The sequence below is a fragment of the Xyrauchen texanus genome, chromosome 25 (assembly GCF_025860055.1).
Source record: "Xyrauchen texanus isolate HMW12.3.18 chromosome 25, RBS_HiC_50CHRs, whole genome shotgun sequence".
NCBI lineage: Eukaryota > Metazoa > Chordata > Actinopteri > Cypriniformes > Catostomidae > Xyrauchen > Xyrauchen texanus.
The window spans coordinates 16,768,610-16,795,680 of NC_068300.1; positions in this window are offsets into that span (position 1 = coordinate 16,768,610).

Consider the following 27,071-nt stretch of genomic DNA (forward strand, 5'->3'; position numbering starts at 1 on the left):
AGTAGAGAAAGTTCATGCCGAAGCTGACACAAACAGAGGAGCGTGCCGTTATTAGCGGCAGGTTAGTTCTGATAACACTATCAGCCTCCTCCCCCCGGGCCAGTGGTGCAGGGCCTAACCCTCAAATAAAGCCGAAGTGTCTCGACTTCCTGACACATTAGCTCTGATTACAATGACCTTCATTATATCAGCTAGCCTTATTATAACACATTGAGCACGGTGCTCCCTTGGGCTGTGCACTGCAGCAAAAAGGAGAGGAGGTGGGGCTGCTTGCTATAGAAGGACGTGTGCATGTCATGCAGCATATGTGACTGACCACAACAAAGATGGTCGTGCATGATGTTCTCGGCCGATAAACAGGATATCAGCCCAATGTGCAAGAGCAAGGTAATTGTTCACAAATGTACAGGGCTTGGACAAGTGCTGAAAGTTTTCAAATTAAATAATTGGTCCACTCTCACAAATAAATCTTATTTAATGTCAAAGTCAAGCAAACTTCTTGTGTGTGTACCAGAAAAGCCAGCGAATACATTAATATAATTTTTAAAATGAATTTTAAATGTTTTGTTTGCAAGTACACTCAAAGCGCTTTACATGGAAAACGTATCGGTTACCTAACGTAACCTCGGTTGTCTCTAGATGAGGGAACGAGTATTTCGTAAGCTAGCTTACGCTACGGGAAAGATTAATCTTTTCTGAGATATTGAAGATAATTGATAATTGTATCAATTATCAACGCAGTGCAGCAGCTGCAGACCTTAAGCGGGCTAGCTAGCGAGCTCATTGGTTGCTCTGCGGCAACTGCTGCAGCCTATAGACGAGCTTGGGCGAACTCGCATCCAATGAGAGGCGTCCGCGCGCTCACTGCATCAAAGCCCGCCAAAAAGGGCGTGACTAGAGTGCATATAAGCGTAGTTCGGAACCCTGGTTTTCATTGACTGAAGCGAAAAGTCACTCGTGGCGCGAGCACGGCCGGCTACGCAATACTCGTTCCCTCATCTAGAGAGAACCGAGGTTACGTTAGGTAACCGATACATTCTCTTACGAGAGGTTCTCTCGTATTGCGTAAGCTAGCTTACGCTACGGGAACCCATTGTCAACGACGTCGCGCCAAGCATCCACTGTATGAGCCCCAGGGAATTAAGGGGAACCCGGGGAGCCCTTATGAGTGGGGAAATAAGATTTGGCCGGCAAGAATGCGAGTCAGTGTTTGTGTAATATATAAGCACATAGTGGGAAGGGAACGACAGAGCGGCGGTGCCGGTCTGTGTGGAATGTGTCCCATCAGTGCAGCTCACCAGGGGAGCTGTAGCGTATTAAACCGCTAGTAGTTTTGCCTGCAGAGCGGGCACTTCCATATTGTAAAATCTGACAAAGGTGGAGGGGGAAGTCCATCCCGCTGCCACACATATGTCGTGAATGGGAATCCCGCTGGACCATGCCCACGAGGATGCCATGCCTCTAGTGGAGTGAGCCCTAATGCCCAACGGGCATGGCAGGTCTTTTGACGCGTATGCAGCAGCAATAGCGTCCACTATCCATCTAGATAGTGTCTGTTTCGAGGCGGCGAGACCTTTGGTGCGCCCTCCGAACGAAACGAAAAGCTGCTCAGAGCGTCTGAAAACGGCGGAGCGCGCGGTATACAATCTCAGTGCTCTGACTGGGCAAAGGAGATTGGCGTCGCGTTCGCTATCGGATGCTGGTAGCGCCGATAGGGAAATGACCTGTGCTCTGAAAGGAGTACCGATCACCTTGGGAACATAGCCGTGTCTAGGTTTTAAAATGACCTTGGAGTCACTTGGTCCAAACTCAAGACACGCAGCGCTGACAGACAGCGCGTGAAGGTCTCCCACACGTTTGACTGATGACAGGGCAGTGAGAAAAACGGTTTTGAGTGAAAGGTATTTCAAATCCACGGATTGAAGTGGTTCGAAAGGGGGGGCTTTCATAGTTTCGAGAACTATAGAAAGATCCCAGATAGGAACCGATGGGAGGCGCGGGGGGTTCATCCTTCTAGCTCCCCTAAGGAAGCGGATGACCAGCTCGTTTTTTCCCCATGACTGGCCGTGCAGGGGTTCAGCGAACGCCGCAACGGCTGCCACATACACTTTGAGCGTGGATGGGGATCTGCCCTTATCCAGCAGCTCTTGTAGAAATACGAGCAGCGACGACACCCCACATGTCCGCGGGTCCAGGTCTCTGTTGGTGCACCATTTTGAGAACACAGACCATTTTGACGCATAGAGTCTTCTTGTGGAAGGGGCTCTAGCGTGTATAATGGTATTTATTACTCCTTCTGGCAGAGCGACGGGTAGTCGTTGATCACCCACGCATGCAGCGCCCAGTGCTCTGGGTGGGGATGCCAGATTGTGCCGCGAGCTTGAGAGAGGAGATCTGCTCTCACTGGGATGGGCCACGGCGCTGTCAGTGACAGCTGCGTAAGCTCCGGGAACCATGTCTGATTCTCCCAACGCGGGGCTATGAGGAGCACCGAGTGACGCGTTTCCCTGATCCTCTGCATTACCTGTGGCAATAGCGAGACGGGGGGGAAGGCGTAAAGTGGGCGCTGTCCTGGGCCAGCGCGTCCTCGCTTTTCAAGAAAAATATCGGGCAGTGAGAGTTCTCTTCTGACGCAAAGAGGTCTATCTCTGCTCTGCCGAATAGGTGCCTTAAGGTCTGGACTGTTTGAGCGTGCAGGGACCATTCCCCTGGGGAAATATTGTCTCTGGACAGTCTGTCCGGGCCGACGTTCAGGTGGCCTGGCACGTGCGTCGCCCTCAGCGAGCGCAGGTGGCACTGGGACCAACTCAGTATGCGTTCCGTCAGATGGAAAAGGTTCCTGGATCTGAAACCGCCCTGACGGTTTAGGTAGGATACCACAGATCTGTTGTCCGAACGGACCAGGACGTGGTGACCCTGAACGACCAGGAGAAAGCGCACGAGCGCGTACTCGACCGCTATCATTTCCAGACAATTTATGTGAAGGAGCTTTTCCTGAACTGACCATAGGCCGAAAACCGGAGAGCCCTCGCAGACCGCGCCCCAACCCGTGTTGGACGCGTCTGTCGAGATGACTTTTCAGCGAGATACAGCTCCCATTGTCACTCCTCGCTGATACCACTCGGCCACTGTCCAAGGCTGCAGAGCTGAAATACAGGTCTGAGTCACCTTGATGGGCTGGCGGCCTGTGGCCCAAGCCCAGCGAGACGCGCGGGTGCATAGCCAATGCTGAAGCGGGCGCATGTGCAGTAAACCCAGCTGAAGTACTGATGCGGCTGAGGCCATGTAACCTAGCACTCTCTGGAATTTCTGATCCAGGCGTGAGGCTGTTCATCTGAAAAGATGCGGCTAGTCGCTGAACACGGCGCGCGCGTGTAATAAACCAGTCCCCCTGGCGCACATGTGCGAGGAGTTTCCTGATTGTAAGCATTTTGAACGGTCTTTTTGCAAGCACCTTGATCAAAACCCTGAGATCTAATATGGGTCTGAGGCCGCCGTCTTTCTTGGGAACAAGAAAATAACGGCCGTAAATCCCCGACTCGCTCAGAGAGGGTGGCACTTTCTCTATGGCCCTTTTGCACAGAAGGCTTGCTATTTCTGAACGAAGCATGCACGCTGCTTCCGTGTTCACAGTGGTTTCGAGCCGCGCTCTGAAGCGAGGAGGGCGGCGATCGAACTGTAGCAAATAGCCCTGTTGTATTGTGCTTAACACCCACTTGGATATCCCTGGAATAGCTTCCCACGCTTTGAAGCATAACGCTAGAGGGTGAATGGCCAATTCGCCTTGAAAACGGCATTTGAGTGCAGGCAAGCGGGCAGTGTCACCGGCTTGTTGGCTGCTAAATTCACCACTGCAGTAGCCTGAGAGAAGGGGACTGACAGGGGGCGAAGCTTTGACGGTGGTCCGGCCGCGGCGGGACTGAGCCGTCGTTTGTTCAACAAAGCTAGGAGGACATCGGTTGTTCAGGTTTCAGCGCAATCTTAGGCCGAGGCCCGCGGGGGGGCGGTGGTCTACGGCGGCTGTCTGAGCGCGATCTGGGGCGGCCGCCCTGTCGGCGCTGGGAAGTCTGGCTTTGTTGAGCTGGGCGCTGTGAAGATGCTCGTGCAGGAGGCTGGTTACGTGGGCGGCCTGCAGAGGAGCTAGCGCGGCGAGGCAGGAAGAGATTCATGGCTTGGGTGGCTTTCTGGACTTCCGAAAAACGGTCAACAATGCCACTTACCGCGGAACCGAAGAGACCGGACGGAGAGAGCGGCGCGTTGAGGAACGTGGAGCGCTCATTTTCTCCCATGTCGGCTAGCGTTAGCCACAGGTGTCTCTCGGTAACAGTCAGCGAGGCCATGCACTTCCCTATAGCTTGGGCTGCAGCTTTGGTGGCGCGAAGGGCGAGGTCTGTCGCGCTCCTTAGATCTGTAACAGCCTCTGGGTGCCTGCCTCTCTCATCCCACTCCTGAAGAAGGTCCGCTTGGAGGATCTGCAAGACGGCCATGGAATGCAGAGCAGATGCGGCTTGGCCAGCGGCAGAATAGGCGCGGCCAACACAGGCGGAAGTAGTTCTGCAGGCCTTAGACGGGAGCACTGGTTTAGACCGCCATCTCGCGGAGGGCGGGCAAAGGTGTGCTGCTACCGAATCCTCGACCGGGGGGATGGAAGAGTAGCCCTTCTCGGCGGCGCCGTCCACTGAAGCGAAAGCGGTGGAGACGTGGGATCGAGTCCTGGCCAAGAGAGGCGCGTTCCACGATTTAGAGAGCTCAGCGTGGAGTTCCGGCAGGAATGGAGCAGCCCGGGCCGCGTGCGCCGCGCGGTGACGGCTTTGAAGAAAACATCCGTCGAGTCTGTTGGGAGCCTGCTCAGGGGGCGGTGACCACTCGAGCCCGAGGCGGTCGACGGCCTGTGTGAGGAGGCGTATCAGTTCCCCTTCGACTCTGGCGCGGGTCCTGCTGGATTCCTGGGCCGTTGAGGAGGCTTGTGACCACTCCTCGCTGTCCGAAGCCATGATGGAACAGCAGCCTTTGTCCTCCGCCTCGCTCTCCGAGGTGGCAGCAGTGCGGCCGCTCGGCGGCAACTGCGCGTCCCGGGGGGGCGGGGAGGGTGAACGCGATGCTCGAGGGAGGGGCTCCGGCGAGACAGTCGCTTCTAAAACCGGTTCCGGCAGCCTTTGGGAGCGCCGCTTCTTCCGGCGCGGTGAAACAGAAGGCGGCGCGGCAGCTCCGGTTTTGCATACTTCGAGTCGAGCCCGCAGGGTCGACATCGGAAGCTCCTCGCAGAGGTCGCATCCGCCGTCAGCGAGGGCGAGCTCTGCATGCCCCAGTCCCAGGCAGAGAGCGCAGATGATGTGTCGGTCTCCGGCGCTGAGAGGAGCGCAGCATGAGATGCAGGAAGTGCGAGGCATCTTTAAAAAGACGCTCGATACTCTTTTGTGAAGTTCGCTGAGGAACTTAGTTTGCTCTAAAAAAGGATACGTCGCCGGATGGCGTAGCTCGCAGGATGGCTGAAGGTGGCGAAGACGGCCGGCTTCTTCGAGCGCTGTCCACGCTTGCTAGATGCCCCTCGAACGGCGACGCGGCTTCCAGTTCAGAGATGCGAAGAGCTTCGCTGAAGAGATGAAAATCAGGGTTCCAGCCTAAGAACTACGCTTATATGCACTCTAGTCACGCCCTTTTTGGCGGGCTTTGATGCAGTGAGCGCGCGGACGCCTCTCATTGGATGCGAGTTCGCCCAAGCTCGTCTATAGGCTGCAGCAGTTGCCGCAGAGCAACCAATGAGCTCGTTAGCTAGCCCGCTCAAGGTCTGCAGCTGCCGCACTGCGTTGACAATGGATACAAAATTAAGAATCATTTTTTGGCTTCAAGATCTCAGAAAAGATGAATCTTTCCCGTAGCGTAAGCTAGCTTACGCAATACGAGAGAACCTCTCGTAAGAGAACAGGGGACTCTCATCAACCACTACCAGTGTGCAGAATACACCAAGATGAAGCGTACACTCAACACACACCAGCTTTTATGACAGAGTAGATTGATAAAGCCAATTCATAGATGGGAATTATTAGAAGGCCATTATTGATAAGGGTCAGTGGTAGAATTTGGCCAGGAAAACAGGGTTTTAAACCATAATCTTTATGACCACAGTGCAATGGCTCTCTGTTTGCAGGACTGTTCTGATTTGGTTGTGGCGGGAAGGAAAAAAATATAATGCAACTAGCGATAAAATAATGCAGAGTTGGGTGTTTCTTTAACTTCGGGCACTTTTAGTCCTGTAAATATCTAGACAGTTAAATCCCCTTAAAAATGTAAATTACACTCTAATTTGTTTATTTAATTGTCTACTAACAATGTCCAACATAGTATGTATAAGCAACACAGGAGATTTAATTCATAAATCTGAAAATCTGTATATTAGTCTCCTGAGACCCGGGTGTGGCTGCTGTGTGCATTTTCCATTTCCTTTTTTGATTTGTAACTAGTAGCACCTTATAAACTAATAATAAAACTAAATAAATAAATTAAAATATCCTAAAAATGTATGTCCACATATGTGGACAACATGACTAAGTTGTGAAATTGTAATAATACCAAGATATAGAAAGACATACATATATATATATATATATATATTATTTTATTTTTTATTCATAAAATTGTTAGTTATTTTTCCAGGAGTGTTGGTTTTTCATGTATTTATTTCATCAGAAAGTAGCATAATTAATTCTGATTCAAAGTAATTGCCAGCATTATCCAATCAGTGCCAACCATGTTCAAATTAAATTTAGCATTACAAATTCAGAATCTCTGTACTGATTACCATTGTCCCATGTCTGCCAAAAATGTTGAGTGGTCCAAACATCATTTGCAGCCTGAAACTGAACTTTTGGTCAGATTTTGGGAGTGAATGGACTTAGCTGCACAGAAAGCTATAAGATGCTCCCTTAGTATATATTCAGTAAAAGACTTAACCTCTAGTCTGTCTGCACTGGTCTCAGAACCGTTCGAAATGCACCTTATTTTCATCCAATCTCCATAAGCACAGCAAATACAGGAATGCATTTACTAATGTTAACAAATTCCGTATTGTCCAGTGATAACAAAATAAAATATAAAATTTATTTTAAAATTAAGTGAAATAACCCACACACAAAAATAACTAACATGTTTTTTCAACTTGTAGGAATAATGTCCCACAATACATGTAGACGTACATCATGTTTATCATCACGCTGATGCAAGAAAAATGAATACATTTTTTAAAGCGGCATATCAAAAAAAAATCTAGAGATGTGGCTCTTATCACCCAGACAGTTTTCAATAAAAATCTTAACGAGATTTCTTACCAGAGGAGGATAAATCATTTCCAGTACATTTTTGCTGTTGACATCAAAGGTCATGCGTCCAATCAAACTCTTTAGTATCATGATGCAAATGTATCTGTCATTTGCTAAAAGCTTGCCAAATTAGCCAGATGCCAACATGGACAAGTTGCATGACTTGCCCTCATCCTATAAAAAAAACACAAAAAAAACGCATGGTGAAAGAAAATACAATTTGGTACTGTATTGGGAGGCCACTTAATGTCTAATATAAAATTGGATCCCAAAGCAAAACCAAAAGCATCTTTTACATCCATCTGTATCTCATGAGTCTTGTAGCCTAGCGATCATGTCGTAGTGATGTTTTAATTTGCACACAGACGCACAATGCTGGTCACCTCCACCCTGCAGTCAGAGCCAGTGGATGCTGGCAGCGGCTCTGTGAGGAGAATGAGAGCTGGACCAGGGCCCTAACCAAAAGCTTGGGGACTCCCGTCACCACTTAGCATATGGTATGCTTGTTAACTTCAATTTTCTGCTCATTCCCTCTCACAGGGCCGCAGGGCTAACCTTCTTCAGCTCTTGGCAGACACACCCTCTGGCGGGGGTGACCACCCCCTACACGACAGGGGAGCGGGATAAAGACGACAGACCACGGCCCCAAATCTCACTGCTAATCTGCACAAGCCTGCTGGCTCATGCAGCATCCTTCTCGCTCTCCTGCAGGTGCCTCCATGGCAGCCGTTACCCATGGAGACCTGCCTCTCCCTATTCACTTAGCCTGGCTAACAGAGCTCAGAGCATTGGGGGTTCAATGGGAGGGAGCAAGGCACTGGTGGAGTCTGTAGGGGGCCAGTGTGTTTGTTTTGTGGAGAACGGTCTACAGAGCTGGGTAAATCAGCTTGTTTTGGATTAGTGGGAATTGGGAGTCTGTAAGCACTGGTTTAGGTGATGGCTCCTCAATGGCTAGTTAACGAGTATAACACCTGTAGAAACAAGGAAATGAGAAGATACCCAAAGAAGAATGATAAATTAATTTGTGGTCAACCGATTTGAGTTTTACATCGAACAATGCAAATATCGATGGTTGGTTTAAATAATGCTGAAATACACATAATACAATTAAATGACAGAGAATGAGCTGTACATCAAATTGCTAAAATGAAAAAAAAAAAAAAAAAACATTTATTATTGATTTAAAAAAAGGAAACTAAAAATACATAATATTTCCTCAAAACTCACTGACAAAAATTGAAAACAGTAATTTTTTTGTCAATAGTTAATCATAAAAGCATTTTTAGGCATGACAGTAGCTTTTTAAAAATAGTGTAGCTTTAACAATAACAAGCTATTTTTGCTCACAAGTAGCAGTGTAGTATGAAAAAAACATCAAATTGCATTACTTTTTTTTTTTTAAATAATGTACTGCTCATGCAGCTTTACAGCAAAATGAGCTGAGGAAATAATCGAACACAATTTCCTAAACTGTACTCTCACATTAAGTGTTGAGAAGTCTGATTAATTTGAGCAAATTGGTTTGTTCAGGTGGTTAGTATAAAAGAAAGGATTCAAAAGAGTGATTAGCTAAATCATTTTGTTAGTAGCTTGCAGTTCATCTACCTAGTGTTTTTTTAAAGAGTAGCTTAACTGTAGTTTAACTATTTTGTAGCATGTAGAGTAGCATGTAGCTCGAAAAACTACCACAATTTATTCTAATTATTCTGGTCAACAAACCACAGTACAGTTCACATAGAATGTTGTCCATGCAGAAAGATAACCTAACTTCAAGCTCGGACAAATCACACTAATTTGAAAGTTTAAAGAAAAAGTATGACATTATGATAAAGTTGCATTTAATGTCACAGGGTTGTTATGGGGTGAGCAGCAGATCTAGTGGCAGTTGAACAGGCACCTGGTGAACATTCAGTGCTCCTGGGCTTAAAGGGCTTAATTAATCAAGGCCTCTGGGTTTTATGACATGGCTGGTCTTCTCCGTGTGTGTGACTCAATTAAGTTGTTTCATGAACCAAAGGTGTCACTGCGTTCATATGGTTAGCTGTGGTTAGCATCAGCACCTAAAGCAAACTGAGGCCATTCCAAACGCAATCATGTCTTCATCAGCTTCATTGACAAAGCACAGTGTGTATTAGCAATTATCTAACGATTTAATCTATTCACACCAGACAGTGGCATGGTGGAGTGAACACAACCAATGCCAACCCTGACAGCACAAGTACATTGCAGAGACATCCATTCAATGAGTGTGTTTTCATCTGGACGGATGCACATTAGCAATATGTTGATAAAAGTTCCTTTTCAGATGTTAGAACAACATTCAGCAGATATTTTTGAAATTTTTAAATAGTTAAAAATCAAAGAAAAAATTACAATTCTGGCATAATTTACTTACCCTCATGTTGTTCCTAACCCATTTGAACATCTTTCTTCTGTGGAACACATAAGGAATTGTTAGTAAATGCTAGCCTCAGTCGCCTTTCACATTTACTGCATCTTTTTCCCATACAATGAAAGTGAATGGTGACTGACACTAAACATTCATCCTAACTTCCCTTTCATGGAAGAAAGTAAATCATACAGTTTTGAAACTACATGAGGGTGAGAGAACAATGATAGGATTTTAATTTTGGGGTAAACTGTCCCATTAATATTTAGAATAGCATAATTATGTAGTCTAGTTAACATTTGCTTGTGTAGTCAACTGGTCTGCAGCCAGGTTCCTACAATATTAAAGTCATTGCTGTTGTTCAGCACAGTTTGGATTTCAGAATGCACTACTGTGGTATGGAAACATTTTCCTATTAGCAACTTTTAATAACGGTTGGTGTTGTTAAAAAAAAATGCACTACAATTTCACTGTTTGGTCTTTATACGGGTATCCTGACATAATATGCAAACAGATATTATAGTATGTAATTACAGTATACTGAGCAGAAATGTGTACATATATACAGTATTTACTGTATATTCAGAACTGAAAGAGAAAACATATTTATATTCTTACTTATAGTCAAACCTACTCATATTTAGACTAATATGACAGTCCTTCAAGTAACCAAACACTAAAACAGTCATTAATGGGCACACTTGAGTGATCCAGTTCAACTCGGTTCTGTGGGTCACACTCTCCTTGCTATACTCGACTTGCACGTTCACACAAGACTCTTACATAGCTGACTGCTGATGCCTGTAGGGACACAGAGAGGAGTTACGAGCATGTATTTTACCACAAACCATAAACGAGAAACAGCAAAAAAAAATCTCAATTGAACTTTTAAAAATCACATCAACACCACCTCATTCGCCACTTAGACAAATCATTCAGAACGTGTGACACTTTTTAATGCATTTTTTATACCGGTGCTGTCAGCAGCTTGTATCATACACAGAATTGTATAAACACTGCTGTTTCCACAGCACAATAAATACTTTCATTTCATTGTAAAACCCGTCAAAACTCCAATTAGATATTTAGAGAGAAAAATACGACTTTCAATTTGCCCAAACAAACCACTCCGTAAGTTAATAAAAAGGCATTATCATCCATCTTGTGCTCTTATTAGATTGTGTATTTATGCACGCTATCCTTTCAAGAGAAACAGGGGCTTCTGGGAAAAACACAAGGGTGGGGAACATTCAGTCTATGAAAAACACACTTTAAAAGAGCGAATGGAAAGAATTTAATTTATTAAGGCATCTCATAACTTAAATAGCTTTTGATATTATTGTTCTAAACTTTTTTATCCAGATGCAGTCACTCATATTTCATAAACCCATCAATATAAAAAAGGTATACACAGAACAATTTTTCTCTATGTTATATTGATGTGCTTTAATAGCCAATTCCTTTGTCAGATAAGGGCCAAAAACAACCTAAATTCCAAATAAATAAAAAAAATAGACTAATAACCAGACAATTTTGTTTTAGACCAGATAAATTATCTAAAAACATAATAAATAAAAGTACTTATAACAGCGGGTAATTACAATGCTAATTATATTGCTAATTATCTTATTGTGGTGTATATTGTGAATGGGGCCTCAGATCACACAGGAACAAAGTCAAAACAGACTTCAGCCTCAATTATCACTTTTTTGGCTAAATATTTCCAATGCCCATGTGACTGCTGCAGAATGAAATTATTCTTAAGACCTTTGGTCTTAAATATTGCAGAGGTTCATTAGTCAAATCCACAAAATGATTCCCTTCAGGGATGGTGCATTTCTAAAACTATATCTGTGTCTTGCTGAGACATATACAACTCATACTCCACTCATAGAGTCACAAATCAATAGTTTTATGTCAAATTTCCTACTACAGCATTACACATACCAGACATCAGTACACTACCAACAGCAAGATGGAACAGCAATATTTATATATTCATCCGTCTCCTCTTCTGAATGGAAACATTTCTGAGCATAATGCACTGATGCCATATTTTAACATTTGATTCATTAAAAAAAAAAATTGTTGCTACTTAAATTTTTAATAAACTAGGGTGACCATCTGTCCTCTTTTTTTAACCTGAAAAAAAGCATCTGGCCAGGATTTCAAAATTGGCCATAAATGTCCGGTATTTGGCTTACTTCATACATGCAGTTAGGACTCTCATACATCTGTGTATTTGATACTGGTCTTTGCACCAGTTTTAATTTTTATGTGTCCTAACGTGATTATTCTGACAGAGAGAGGCAGACTAAGTGACCAGACTTCAAAAAAACAATCTCTCTCATTCTCACCCTCCCAATTGCTTTCTGCATGCGCAGGCGCTTGTCATGCTCTGTGTTCTCAACCAGAAAAATCAATAGCGTAATCTTCGAATAAAAATTATTGACTTTGAATATACTACTTATCAGGGAAATGTAAAATAGTAGGATGGATAAAAAAACATGATTAAAATTTTACATCCCCTTCCTCTGATATTTGTAGTGCAACCTCTGTACTTCACCTGTAAAGCTGGTACTTCAATGCTAAAAAAGTCAGAAAATACTAAAACAAAACACATGTGAGTGGTGAAACAAGCATCTAAATTTTTTTTAAGATTTACATATTCAAATGTATAAAAATATTATACATTTTTAATATATATTTATGTTACAATAAATGTAATTTATTAAATATATTAAACACAATGCATTAAATACCCCCATCGAACACCCCCACCCCCCAGACAACAGTGTCCTCCATTTGGACAACCACAATATGGTCACCTTAAATAAACAAATCCCCCTTCTCCCTAATGTCCACAAATTAATTCATTATTTAATAATAAAAAAAATAATAAAAAATAAAAAATATGGAAATGACAAAAAAGAAAAAGAAAATATAGCTGCAAGCAGCAATGCGGATTCCTCCTCAAAATGGCAAATCATTTAAAATTGATCAGTAGATGGTTGGGGATAAACCCTCCCAATTAAGGAATTCAAAAAACATGTCTTTGTCTGATTCCTAAACAAAACATTTTCAATGTACAGGAAAATCCATACCGGACCTTATGGATCCTTGAGGCTTTTTTGTTCCCAATGAGAAATGCGGCATGTACACCAAGTTTCAGAAGAATTGGACAAATGGGGTGGATATTATATCATTTTGAAAAAAAAATTTGGGGCGTGGCCTGTAGCGCCACCTATGGGCAAATGTTGGTCATTCTTGGTTTGTGGGTTCCTGTTGGCCTGTAGTATAAATGTACAAAATTAGAAAATATTTGACCAGAAAATGGGAATTTTGGAGTGGCCTGTAGCGCCCCCTAGGGGCGAATGTGGGCCTTTCTTGGTTTGTGGGTTCCTGTCGGCCTGTAGAATCAATACACCAAATTAGAAAATGTTTGACCAGAAAATGGGATTTTTGGAATTACCTGTAGCGCCCTCTAATGGCGAATGTTGGCCATTCGTGGTTTGTGGGTTCCTGTTGGCATGTAGTATCAGTGTACCAAATTAGAACATTTTTGACCAGAAAATGGGAATTTTGGCATGGCCTGTAGCGCCCCCTAGGGGTGAATGTTGTCCATTCTTGGTTTGTGGGTTCCTGTCTGCCTGTAGTATCAATGTACCAAATTAAAAAAAAATTTGACCAGAAAACGGGAATTTTGGCGTGGCCTTTAGCGCCCCCTAGTGGCGAATGTCGGCCATTCTTGGTTTGTGGGTTCCTGTTGGCCTGTAGTACCATTGTACCAAATTAGAACATTTTAGACCAGAAAATGGGAATTTCGACATGGCCTGTAGCGCCCCCTAGGGGCGAATGTCGGCCATTCTTTGCGCAGTACTTCAGAGTGATGTCATCTTGAAGCATGTTAGGTTTGAAAAACCATCAGTCAAAATTACATTTGATTTATTGACAGGTATATATTGTTAAAATTTGGACATTTACATAAACACGCCCCTTTCAGACATTTTGTATCACATTCATTTTTCCTAAGTAATGTTTTCAAGGATGTCCATTCTACAAATGTGTACCAAATTTCAAGTCAATTGGAGCTACGGTTCAGGAGAAGAAGAGTATTTTTAGGTTTTCGCAAATTTTCAACGTACGGGAAAATCCATCATGGTGAAAGTTATGGGTCCTTAAGGCTTTTTTGTTCCCCATGAGGAATGAGGCATGTACACCAAGTTTCAGAAGATTTAGACAAATGGCGTGGAAATTGTATCACTTTGAATGAAAAATCACTTTGAAAATCTCTACTTTCACTTTCACTTCTCTCTTAAGATTTTTTTCTGTTTTTTTTGTGTGATTTACATAAGCATATCACAAGCAATTTTATTTGAAAGACTATCTAGGCACATAATAACACTGTATAGCTGTGACTGTTTATAACTATTTCAAAATGTAGCCTACAAGCTCACACTTTAAATGGTCAGTGCTTTGATTTTTAAATCATTAAAATAGCAACAGATCCAGTGAAAAAAATGGAGTGATTGTGTTTACATGCCATTCAAAAACGTGGCATTTTACAAGGTAAGAGAGAAATAAAAAAAACTTAAAATAATACCATTTGTACTTCTCAATTACTTGGGAATGTCTATGTTCAGGACGAAGGCTAAATTGTTACTGTCTCTTTAAGAGGCTTTTATCGCATGATACGATACTTAAGGCACAGTTCAGTTTAATCTTTTGAGAACTGAGAAGTATCATTATTTTCGTTTTGTGCCATGCTTGTTGCATTTGTATTCATTGTGAGATGATAAAATACAGACTGCGTGAATGGTTGATTTTGTTCACTTGAATTTTGTGACGTGTTTCAGAAAAATAATCGCGAAGACAGAGACTGAGCACCCTGTTTATTTATTTTACAAAAGCACAAGGTTTTGTTGTTATTGTAAGTGTACACAAATAAAAGTACACATTTCATAGTTCGTAATGATGTCTTGCATGTTTCTGTATGGGCAAAAATGACGCAGTATTTTGTTTAAGTTGTTTCCGCTGTTTCGAGAGAAAAATATAGCAGGACGTCATCTGGAATAATGCCAGAATAAAATATAATTATTCCAGATTTCTTTCTCAACTGTTTGTTCACTTGAGACATAACAGACTCCTCAATATATCATGTATTTTGACACTCTGTTGTATGAAATTGTCCGTTCAGACGCAAGCAGCAGCGAAAGACATCGGAGTGCGTGAGTTAGACGCGACGCGGCTCGCTGTGTCACACAAACAGCTCGCAAACATGTATTTGAGTTGTTTTGACATTTGTTGAGTTGAATAGTGTAAAATCGCTTGAATGTTCAAACAGGCAAACATTGTATACAACCGACAAACCTTCATGATGATGCGAGCAAAAATGATCTCGCCTCGCGGTTTGCGTGTTGTCAGAGACAATTAAACAACATCATTCTCGGAAGTTTTGATACGTTAGGATTGATCAGCCCATCCCTACTTTCTTTAGACATATGTTTCATGTTTGTGTAAGTTTTTGTGACGTGTTTCAGAAAGATATTCGCTTAGACAAAGAGCACACGGTTTATTTTCTTTATTTTACAACAAATAAAAGTACAACTTTCATAGTTTGTGACGATGTATTAAATGTATCTGTATGTGCAAAAATAACGCAGTATTTTGTTTAAGCTGTTAACGCTGTTTCGAGAGAAAAATCTTAACAGGACACCACAGCGGCATCCGTGTTGTTCACAATAATTCATAATTAAATATATTGATACCCAATTTCTTTATCAACTGTTTGTTCACTTGATACATAACAGACACCCCAATATATCATGTATTTTGGTGTATGAAATTGTCCGTTCAAACGCATGAAGCTGTGAAAGCGAACTCTCATCGGCGTGCGAGCGTTAGTCGCGACGCGGCTCGCTCGCTGTGTCACACAAACTGCTCGAAAACATTTATTTGAGTTGTTTTGCCTTTGTTGAGTTGAATAGTGTAAAATCGCTTGAATGTTCAAGCAGGCAACCATTGTACACAACCAACAAACCTTCGTGAAGATGCGAGCAAAAATGATCTCGCCTCGAGGATTGCGTGTTGTCAGAGACAATTAAACAACATCATACTCGGAAGTTTTGATACGTTAACGCTGTCTCGATAGAGAAAAATCTAACAGGACATCACAGCGGCATCACTAGACCCCTTCAATAATTCATAATTCAATATATTGATACCCGATTTCTTTATCAACTGTTTGTTCACTTGAGATATAGCAGACACCCCAATATATCATGTATTTTGGTGTATGAAATTGTCCGTTGAAACGCAAGAAGGGAAAGCGAACTCTCATCGGCGTGCGAACGTTAGACGCGACGCGGCTCGCTCGCTGTGTCACACAAACTGCTCGAAAACATTTATTTGAGTTGTTTTGCCTTTGTTGAGTTGAATAGTGTAAAATCGCTTGAATGTTCAAACTGGAAAGCATTAAGACACACAATTGATTTGACATACCTCCATGCAGACGCAAAATGTCTTCTGTAGTCTAAGTCTGGAGCTCCACCCACTAGGAGACCGAAATGCTTCATTAGAGAGATTGCTACAGAAGAGCTGCATGTGGTAGACAGAGTTACTCCAGTAGAGGGAGCCTCTTTGCTCAGCCAATGTAAGTGAATGGGATTTTACATGTGGACCATATTTGTCCAGTAGAGGGAGCACTTTTGCTCAGCCATTGTAAATCAATGGGATTTTAAAAATTTTTGATCATCTTTTGTGTGTACATTTACATAAACACGTCCATTTCAGCCATTTTGTATTGTATTCATTTTTGCTAAGTAACGTTTGGAAAGACATACATACTACACACGTGTGCCAAATTCCAAGTCAATTGGAGCTGAGGTTCAGGAGAAGAAGAGTTTTGTAGGTTTTCCAAAATTTTCACTGTACAGGAAAATCCATAATGGCAGAAGTATGGGTCCTTGAGGCTTTTTTGTTCCCCATGAGAAATGAGGCATGTTTACAAAGTTTCAGAAGATTTGGACAAATGGGGTGGAAATTATATCACTTTGAATTTTTGTTTTTTGGGCGTGGCCTGTAGCGCCACCTATGGGCGAATGTTGACCATTCTTGGTTTGGGGGTACCCGTTGGCATGGAGTATCAATGTGCCAATTTAGAAAATTTTTGACCAGTGACTTTTTGAGCTATTGGGGCTCAAGGAGAAGAAGAATAATAATAATAATAATAATAATAAATATAGCTGCAAGCAGCAATGCGGATTCCTCCTCAAAATGGCAAATCATTTCAAATTGATCAGTAGAGGGTTGGGGTTAAACCCTCTCAATGGATGAATCCAAAAAACATGTATTTCTGTCTGAATCCTAAACGAAACATTTTCAGTCTACAGGAAAATCCATCATACCTTATGGATCCTTGAGGCGTTTTTGTTCCCAATGAGAAATGAGGCATGTACACCAAGATTCAAAAGAATTGGTTAAATGGCGTGGAAATGGTATCACTTTGAAAATATTTTTTGGGGGCGTGGCCTGTAGCGCCTCCTATGGGCAAATGTGGGTCATTCTTGGTTTGTGGGTTCCTGTTGGCCTGTAGTATCAATGTACATAATTAGAAAATATTTGACCAGAAAATGGGACTTTTGGGAATTACCTGTAGCGCCCCCTAGGGGTGAATGTTGGCCATTCTTGGTTTGAGGGTTCCTGTTGACCTGTAGTATCAATGTACCAAATTAGAACATTTTTGACCATAAAATGGGAATTTCGGCGTGGCCTCTAGTGCCCCCTAGGGGCGAATGTTGGCCATTCTTTGTTTGTGGGTTCCTGTTGGCCAGTAGTATCAATGTACCATATTAGAAAATTTTTGACCAGAAAACGAAATTTTGGGAGTGGCCTGTAGCGCCCCTAATGGCGAATGTGGGCCATACTTGGTTTGTGGGTTCCTGTTGGCCTGTAGTATCAATGTACCAAATTATAACTTTTTTGACCAGAAAATGGGAATTTCGGCTTGGCCTCTAGCGCCACCTAGTGGTGAATGTCGGTCATTCTTGGTTTGTGGATTCCTTTTGGCCTGTACTATTAATGTACCAAATTAGAACATTTTTGACCAGAAAATGGGAATTTCGGCATGGCCTGTAGTGCCCCCTAGGGGCGAATGTTGGCCATTCTTGGTTTGAGGGTTCCTGTTGACCTGCAGTATCAATGTACCAAATTAGAACGTTTTTGACCAGAAAACGAAATTTTGGAGTAGCCTGTAGCGCCCCTAAGGGCGAATGTGGGCCACACTTGGTATGTGGGTTCCTGTTGGCCTGTAGTATCAAAGTACCAAATTAGAAAATTTTTGACCAGAAAATGGGAATTTTGGCTTGTCCTGTAGTGCCCCCTAGTGGCGAATGTCGGTCATTCTTGGTTTGTGGATTCCTGTTGGCCTGTACTATTCTTGTACCGAATTAGAACATTTTTGACCAGAAAATGGGAATTTTGGCTTGTCCTGTAGTGCCCCCTAGTGGCGTATGTCGGTCATTCTTGGTTTGTGGATTCCTGTTGGCCTGTACTATTAATTTACCAAATTAGAACATTTTTGACCAGAAAATGGGAATTTTGGCATGGCCATTCTTTGCACAGTACTTCAGAGTGATGTCATCTTTAAGCATGTTAGGTTTGAAAAACCATCAGTCAAAATTACATTTGATTTATTGACACGTATATATTGTTAAAATTTGGACATTTACATAAACACGCCCCTTTCAGCCATTTTGTATCGTATTCATTTTTCCTAAGTAACGTTTTCAAGGATGTCCATTCTACACATGTGTACCAAATTTCAAGTCAATTGGAGCTACGGTTCAGGAGAAGAAGAGTTTTGTAGGTTTTCGCAAATTTTCAACGTACGGGAAAATCCATCATGGCGGAAGTTATGGGTTCTTGAGGCTTTTTTGTTCCCCATGAGGAATGAGGCATGTACACCAAATTTCAGAAGATTTGGACAAATGGCGTGGAAATTGTATCACTTTGAATTTTGTTTTTTTGGGCGTGGCCTGTAGCGCCACCTATGGGCGAATGTGGGCCATTCTTGGTTTGGGGGTACCCGTTGGCATGGAGTATCAATGTGCCAATTTAGAAAATTTTTGACCAGTGACTTTTTGAGCTATTGGGGCTCAAGGAGAAGAAGAATAATAATAATAATAATAATAATAATAATAATAATAATAATAATAATAATAAAACCATCAATTACAATAGATTCCCTCCTACGGAGGAATCTAATAATAATAAAACCGACAAATACAATAGATTCCCTCCTTACGGAGGAATCTAATAAGTAAAAACCAGGCAAACAGTGAAATGAATGGAATGCTTATAGCATGCTTCTAGAGCAGCAATGTTTGACATAAAAATATTCACTTCATTATGTTCAAGGAAGAGATGATCTGTCATGACATGAACTGTTTTTAAGTACATTTTTTAAGCATGATCTCACAAACAAAACAAAAAATGAAAAGAAATTAAAGAAAAGAAAAAGTACACACCCACAAAGTACAAGACTACCAATTCATTTTGACTGATGTCTCGATATTAAATAATGAAAGATGATTCATTTAGAAAACGAATACTGTATGTCTACTGAGCATTATTCATAGAGATTCTTTGAGAAAAATTTAATTATTGTATTGATATGGACAATATCCCCCCATCTCTAGATGGGGGGATCAAGTGTGTATTGTGATTAGAACTTAAGAGGCATATCAAGGCCATGGCATCTCTAAGAATTAAAAGGTGTTTGTTTAGAGTGTATTGCCAGGTAACCACTGTGTTTAGATCTGTGTACCACTTGTTAAACCAGAAAGCCTATCTACATTTTTGATTATTGTTCAATAAAACAATAAAACAATGTTTATCTTGTCAAAAAAAAATCTAAAGAGTGGCATTTTCGATCAATAATGAAAAGGTTAGAAAACATAACACGCCTTCTGAGAATACAGATAAGACAAAACGTCAGAGAAAAGGTACGTTGAGGTACTGACAGAGTATGTTTATCTTGCAAAATGAATGAATGCATTTTTGGGATATCTACTCATCTATAAATGCAAACAGCAACCTGTGACTACAGTTGCATAGCTTGATCACAACAATACAGGGAGGGTATATGTAACAAGCCAACTTCTCATTATCAAATCAAAGTTAATCATTTGCCAAAGTTAATCAACAATACACCACCTGCCTCCACCTGTGCTATTTTTAATTAAATAAATGCAGGTTTAAACAGATTGGTACAGGAGTGACATGGCATTCTTAAAAAATAGACAAAAAAAATATCTGAAAGTTGAACTGTTACATACATTTCTGCTAGTCAATTTATTGGCAATTTGTTTAACCTCTTCAAGTCTGGGGATCCGCCAGCAGGTCCTAAAGGGGGCGTTATGTCATGAGCAAAGTTTACGCTCAAAATGTTCAAGTCTCCGAATACATAAGTCAGGCATATATATCGTTTGAGAGCATGGAATATGAACTTTTCATAGATAACTATCACTTCTGCATTTATGGTCCATAAAATAACAAAATAAGGCCTCAATCTTTGTTGCCCTCATAGCACAGTTCGAAAGATTATCTGAATATATATATATATATATATATATATATATATATATATATATATATATATATATATAATATTCAGATAATTAAAATACATTACATTCTTGTGGCAGAAGAGTTCATCATTGATAAGACAATACAAAAAGCGGCTTTAGAATACAATGTATTGTTTACTACTATATTATTGAACATAATACAATCATTGGCATACAGTTCACAGCAATCCATTTCGGAAGTGAATTTGTCAATCAGTTGGAGATTTATTATGAGGGCTTGTTTAAGGACCCATCAATTTACATCTGCATCAGACAGGCTTGTGTAGCGTCTCGGGTACTTCGCATAATAAACATAAAATTTTTAGGTCACTGTGTCAAGTTAAATATAGTTTAATACTCAATCTTTAAACACATCTTGAGATCACTTAGTTCAGATTTGCACTCCATCAAGTGTTTTGAATGCAAGAACGTAACGCATGTTTGTGTTGTTGCTGCTGAAATTGTTTTCTTCACTGTATATTCACTTCATTGTATTTCTTCACGTGTTTTCATACAGCTGAAGTTTCACTTACTGCCCTCTGGAGTAAACAGGTGGTACTACAAGCTTGCATTTCTCAGGAATCTTCCTTATACGGGGGCATGAGATTAATTGCGTTAATATTTTTAACACGTTATTTTTTTAATAAATTAATCGCACTGAATTAACGTGTTAAATCGACAGCCCTAGTAAATACTGATCTTTTAAATGTAGGTGTGAAAAATTGCATGCAGCAGCTAAAAAATTTTGAAGAGGTTAAAAGTAAAAAATAAAAATGCTGTGAGTATTTCCTCACCCTCATGTCATTCTATATCTGTATGTTGTTATTTTCTTCAGTGGAATTGTTTTCCATACATTAAGTTCACAGTGACCACATTCACTGATAGTCTTCCCCTACAGTGAGCTGTTAACTCAAGAACTGCTGGGGCTAGATCACTGAGTCAGAGAGTTGTGAAATAAAAGAACCAGCTCAAAAGAATGATTCGTTCACAAATTGTACTAATCTAGTTCAAGTTAACAGATGTCATTATGTGGATTCTTAAAAATTCTTTGAGTTCCAAATAAAAAAATAACAGCATATGTGTTTGGAATAGTAAAGTAAATGATGATAGAATTGTTATTTTTTTGGGGAACGCTATCCCTTTAAGACCTCCTTTCCTTTTCTTTCTGTACAACCACCCACCTAAAGAAAAAACAAATATTAATTCAAAAACTCAGGCCTAAGTCACAAACATGCAATTAACAGTCTGAACTAGAATGGCTGGATTCTTCCCCACACCACACTATTTCAGCTACCTTGATTAACAATAAATGACACGCATAGGGATGCACATGTGACTAGTATTTCATGAATATTCTCGAAGTGCTGCTTTAGCTGATCAAGTCATTCATGCCTATTACACATCTGCAACAAACAAGTTGGTTTCAACTAAATCTGGTCTGAACGGCAGATCTGAGAGAAGACAGGATCAAGCTTTATTCTCACTCCAGATGTAATGTGATCATTTGTTCTTTTTATCTATTAATAATTTCAAAGGCTTCCAACCATTATTGCTTTTATTCTGTGGAATAAAACCCAGCTGCTCTCTTTGTAGTGTGTCTGTGTGGGTGTATGTGCTTCTGGTGTTGCATGGAGGGGGTTGGGATGCGGGGGGGGCTACACAAAAAGGAATGAATATAACCGTTTAACGAATGTTCATATTCATGTTTTTCACTTAGTAAAAATGCTCCACAACATATTAACAATGAGAGCATTTCTACAAGCTGTTTTTAATATAATTAGCATGTAATTCTGATCATGATATTAAAGGGATGGTTCACTCAAAAATGAAATTTCTGTCATCATTTACTAAGCATCATGTTACATCTGGGCTCATGGAAACCAGGAAGTAATCATGCTCATATAAACAATGGTGAGCATGATTTGGATGTTGCATTTTCATTTCTAATAAAATGTTTACTCCATTGACAGTTTTAGGGTAGGGGTTTGGGTTTGGGTATGGGAGTATGGATAATAAAGTAAACCTTCCTGTCGACTGTATTACATAATTTACTGAAAATACAATGTACTTTTGGTGCCACTCTGTGGATATTTTCCCCAAACATGGGAACTCCCTCTCACCCACATGTTCAACAACACTTCGACCACAGCATCGGCCACTGGGGGAGGCAGAGATAAGAATTTCAGCACATACCGATTTCAGCAGCAGAACCTTCTACATCCTGTTGCCGAATTCACAGTGCGATCAGTCTCTATATATCTCAAACCACTTCTTGAAGTGGTTGGGTTGCTATCCATCTCAAATTTGTCTTGGAGGGCATTTATATTTGATCTTTTCCTGATCGGACTAGCAAGATATCAAATGACCCTAGGGCTGGGAAGATTCATCAGCGTAATCGACGTCATCGGTGCGACGCAATGGAGTAATTAAAATGGCAGCACCCGGTTTAAACCTGGATTCCCCGAAGAACAAGCTGCAGATATAAAAACTCGCCCACGGTCATCTAAAGCATGGGAGTATTTTAGCCAGAGACCCAACAATGTGGTGCTGTGTAAGCTATTCAAATTGGAAATGGCTTATCACAGCAGTACAACCGGCATGAACGAACACTTGAAGCGAAAGCATCCCGGAGCGCTTGTCAAGACGGCAGCACCGTAAGTCCTGTTGACTTTTTGTCCCATCCCAAGCATGACATGTATTAGTATTACAACACAGTCATTCTGTTAATAGTATTCACTTAAAATAGATTTTCTAAATGTTTCCTCATCGCCCACATGTTAAAAGTAATTTCTGCACCGCTGCTAACGTAAATTTACACGATGCATCAACTGATGCTCGAATTGAACTGATTTTACTGTAAGATGAGGGGGAGGGAGAGAGGAGGAGATGTGGAATGTGGAGGGAGGGGAGGGAAAGAAGGAGGGGGAGAGATATTGTTTGTATGTGGTAAATTGGGTGTGTGTATTACTGAGAGTTGATTAAGAATGCACAAGTTTATTCTTAACACGAGATATTTCTGTTAGAAGTGTTACTCAAATTGCACTAATTTTACTGTAAAATTATTTTATGTTGGACTGCTAAACTCGAGATTGCACAATGTTTTGATATTCCTCCTGAAAGTGTTTTGTTTCATTTATTTTGTTGTTGGATTGCTAAATGTAGATTGCACTTTCCTTTTACTCGAATTAAACAAGTTCTTAAAATCAATCCAAAATTAACTTAAAGTAATCAACATTTATCAATCCAACAACAAAATAAGTCACTTTCAGGAGGAATATCAAAACATTGTGCAACCTTGTAAAATAAAATAAATGTTGGACTGTAAAATGGAGATTACGAGTTAAGACAGGGCTACTTTTGTTGCAGAATAATGCCCTGTAGTGCACACTTCATTTGTTTGTTTAAGAGAAGATCATTTAATAAAATACTGAAATATTAATGAGATAAGTTTTTATATATTTATTTTGGGAAAATTAATTGTTATATTAATCAAGTAATAATAACAAAAAATTTAGAAAAATTGGCAATTAGTTAGATTAATCAAAACAAAAATAATCGTGAAGTACAGCCATAAACGACCCTGAAAACACCCTTGTTTGCCGTGTGCTATAGATGCCTCAAATGTTAAATGGTTTTCAGAGAGAAAGATAAATACTCAGTGAATAGGATTGAGGACTTGTTGATTACGAATTCAAGGAGTGCCACAGTCTATTATTGGGAAATTTAGACCCTTCGTGTGATTTACAGAAATCAGTAGTGCCCACAAAGCAGTAAAACTTGAATTGTTTCTTCCATTTTTTTTAAAGTCTGTCCTCCATTCAGGAATCGGTCTGTAATAAAGAGCATTTTTAATCAGCCCTCTCTTGCTGATGGGTTGACGCTGGAATGGTCTCGCCCACAGATTTTACAGCTGAGAACAATGAGGGCTAAAAAGATTAGGACATCTCATACTGTAAATGAGTGGGTTTCTGCAACACTTGGCCCTTTTCTACACTCTGCTATGGTCAAGGTAGTCCATTATTCTCAAAACATATCGCTCAACTGTACAGATCACCTAAAAAAAAAAAAAGAAGGAAAGCCCGATTCCCAATGCGCTCTAGGTCCTCGTGGTGGCATAGTGACTTGCCTCAATCCGGGTGGCGGAGGACAAATCTTAGTTGCCGCCGCGTCTGAGACCATCAATCCGCACATCTTATCGCGTGGCATGTTGAGCGCGTTACCTCGGAGACATAGCACGTGTGGAGCCTTCACTCTATTCTCCGTGGCATCCACGCACATCTCACCATGCGCCCCACCGAGAGCGAGAACCACATTATAGCAACCATGAGGAGATTACCCCATGTGTCTCTACCCTAGCAACCAGGCTGATTTGGATGCTTAGGAAACCTGGCTGAAGTCACTCAGCATGCCCTGGATTCGAACTCGTGACTCCAGGTGTGGCAGTCAGCATCTTTACTCGCTTGAGATACCCAGGCCACTGATCACCTCTAAAATGTTTACAAATTTGTACTAAAGTTCACCAGGAAGTCCTGATATCGTTGGGAAATTTATGACTCGTTGAGTATTTTGAGATCAAACCTCTACCTAATTCTTCATGGCAAAATTGTGTAATAATACAAGGTTCATTGCAACCAAAGCCAAAATTCCCTGAGGGTAAGTTACACCCAATGCCAGTAGACCAAACATACAATTCAAAATAAAATATAAATAACTCTATATAGGCCATAAATTGTACATGCAATTACTATAAAAAGTATATATATATATATATATATATATATATATATATATATATATATACATGTATATACATACAGCTCTGGAAAATGAGACCACTGCAAAATTATTTATCTGGATTGACTATTTATAGGTATGTCTTTGAGTAAAATGAACATTTTGTTTTATTCTATAAAGTAGTGACAACATTTCTCCCAAATTCCTTATAAAAGTATTGTCATTTAGAGCATTTATTTGCAGAAAATGACATCTGGTCAAAATAGAAAAAAAAGATGCAGTGTTTTCAGACTCATATTCATTTAAAAAAAAATAATAATTTCTAATGTTTTAACTTAGGAAGAGTTTAGAAATAAATATTTTGTGGAATAACCCTGATTTTCAATCACAGTCTTCGTGTGTCTTGGCATGCTCTCTACCAGTCTTTCAAATTAATTTTGGGTGACTTGATGCCACTCCTGGTGCAAAAATTCAAGCAGCTCGGCTTTTTTTGATGGCTTGCGGCCAACCATCTTCCTCTTGATCACAGTCCAGATGTTTTCATTGGGGTTCAGGTCTGGAGATTGAGCTGGCCATGACAGGGTCTTGATCTGGTGGTCCTCCATCCACAAGTTGATTGACCTGGCTGTCTGGCATGGAGCATTGGCATGGAGCAAACCAATCCTCAGAGTTGGGGAACATTGTCAAAGCAGAAGAAAGCAAGTTTTCTTCCAGGATAATCTTGTACGTAGCTTGATTCATACGTCCTTCACAAAGACAAATCTGCCTGGTTCCAGTCTTGCTTGAAAATCCCAGGAGATCAGCAGTTACAGAAATACTAAAACCAGCCCATCTATGGTAACCCCCACTGAACATCGAGACCGTCTGGGATTACATGAAGGGACAGAAACAATTGAGACAGCCTAAAGAGATATAAGAACAGTGGTGAATTCTCCAAGAAGCTTGGTACATCCTATCTGCCAACCAGAAAAAAATGTGTCCAGGTGTACCTAGGAGATTTGGGGCTGTTTTAAAGGCAAAGTTGTCCACACCAAATATTGATTTAGCTTTTTATGTGTACTGGACTTTGTATGATGTTAATTGATAAATTAAAACTATTTATGGTATTATTTTTGAAGACATCCTCACTATGCAATATTTTTCACAAGTGCCTAAAACTTTTGCATAGTAATATGAATGAATGAATGAATATATATATTCTAATAAATATATACAGTACATACAGTATATATTCCACATTTTAACAATCTTTATAATTACACAGTTCATTATGCAGTTTTTATAAACTCACAATAAATACGTAGAAACCAGATGGAATGTATGTACTTTTAAAAACGTATTTGTCACACCGCAGGAATATATGAGTAAATTCCTAAATATTTGTATACCTATATACACACACACACACACACACACACACACACACACACCTGTAATCATGTGGCAGCAGTGAAATGCGTAAAATCATGCATATGGGTCAGGAGCTTCAGTTCACATCAAACATCAGAATGTGGAAAACATTTTAACTAAGTGATTTAGGCCATGGCATGATTGTTAGTGCCAGACAGGCTGGTTAGAGTATTTCTGTAACTACTGATCTCCTGGGATTTTCACACACAACAGTCTCTAGAGTTTATTCAGAATGGTACCAAAAACAAAAAACATCCAATGAGTGGTATGGGGACCATAGAGTTTGTAATAAAGTGCTCAGTGTATATGTGTAAATATACAGTTTATATATACTATATATTACCAAGCCCAGACACGTGCACATAACTGCATCTTTAAATAGTCTAAGAGTCAAATATCAATGGAGTGTACACATCGTTTATCCAGTTGAATCTGTCCTTTATTATAAAACACTTTAAAAGTGAGTGTGTGTGAGAGCCTTTCCTCACCCCACACTCCAAAACTGACTCAGACTACATTGCTGCAGGATTATACCTGGCCCACCTCTGCCCACCAATTGGCACTGCCACTGTAAATTCTGGAGCTAGCTGTAGC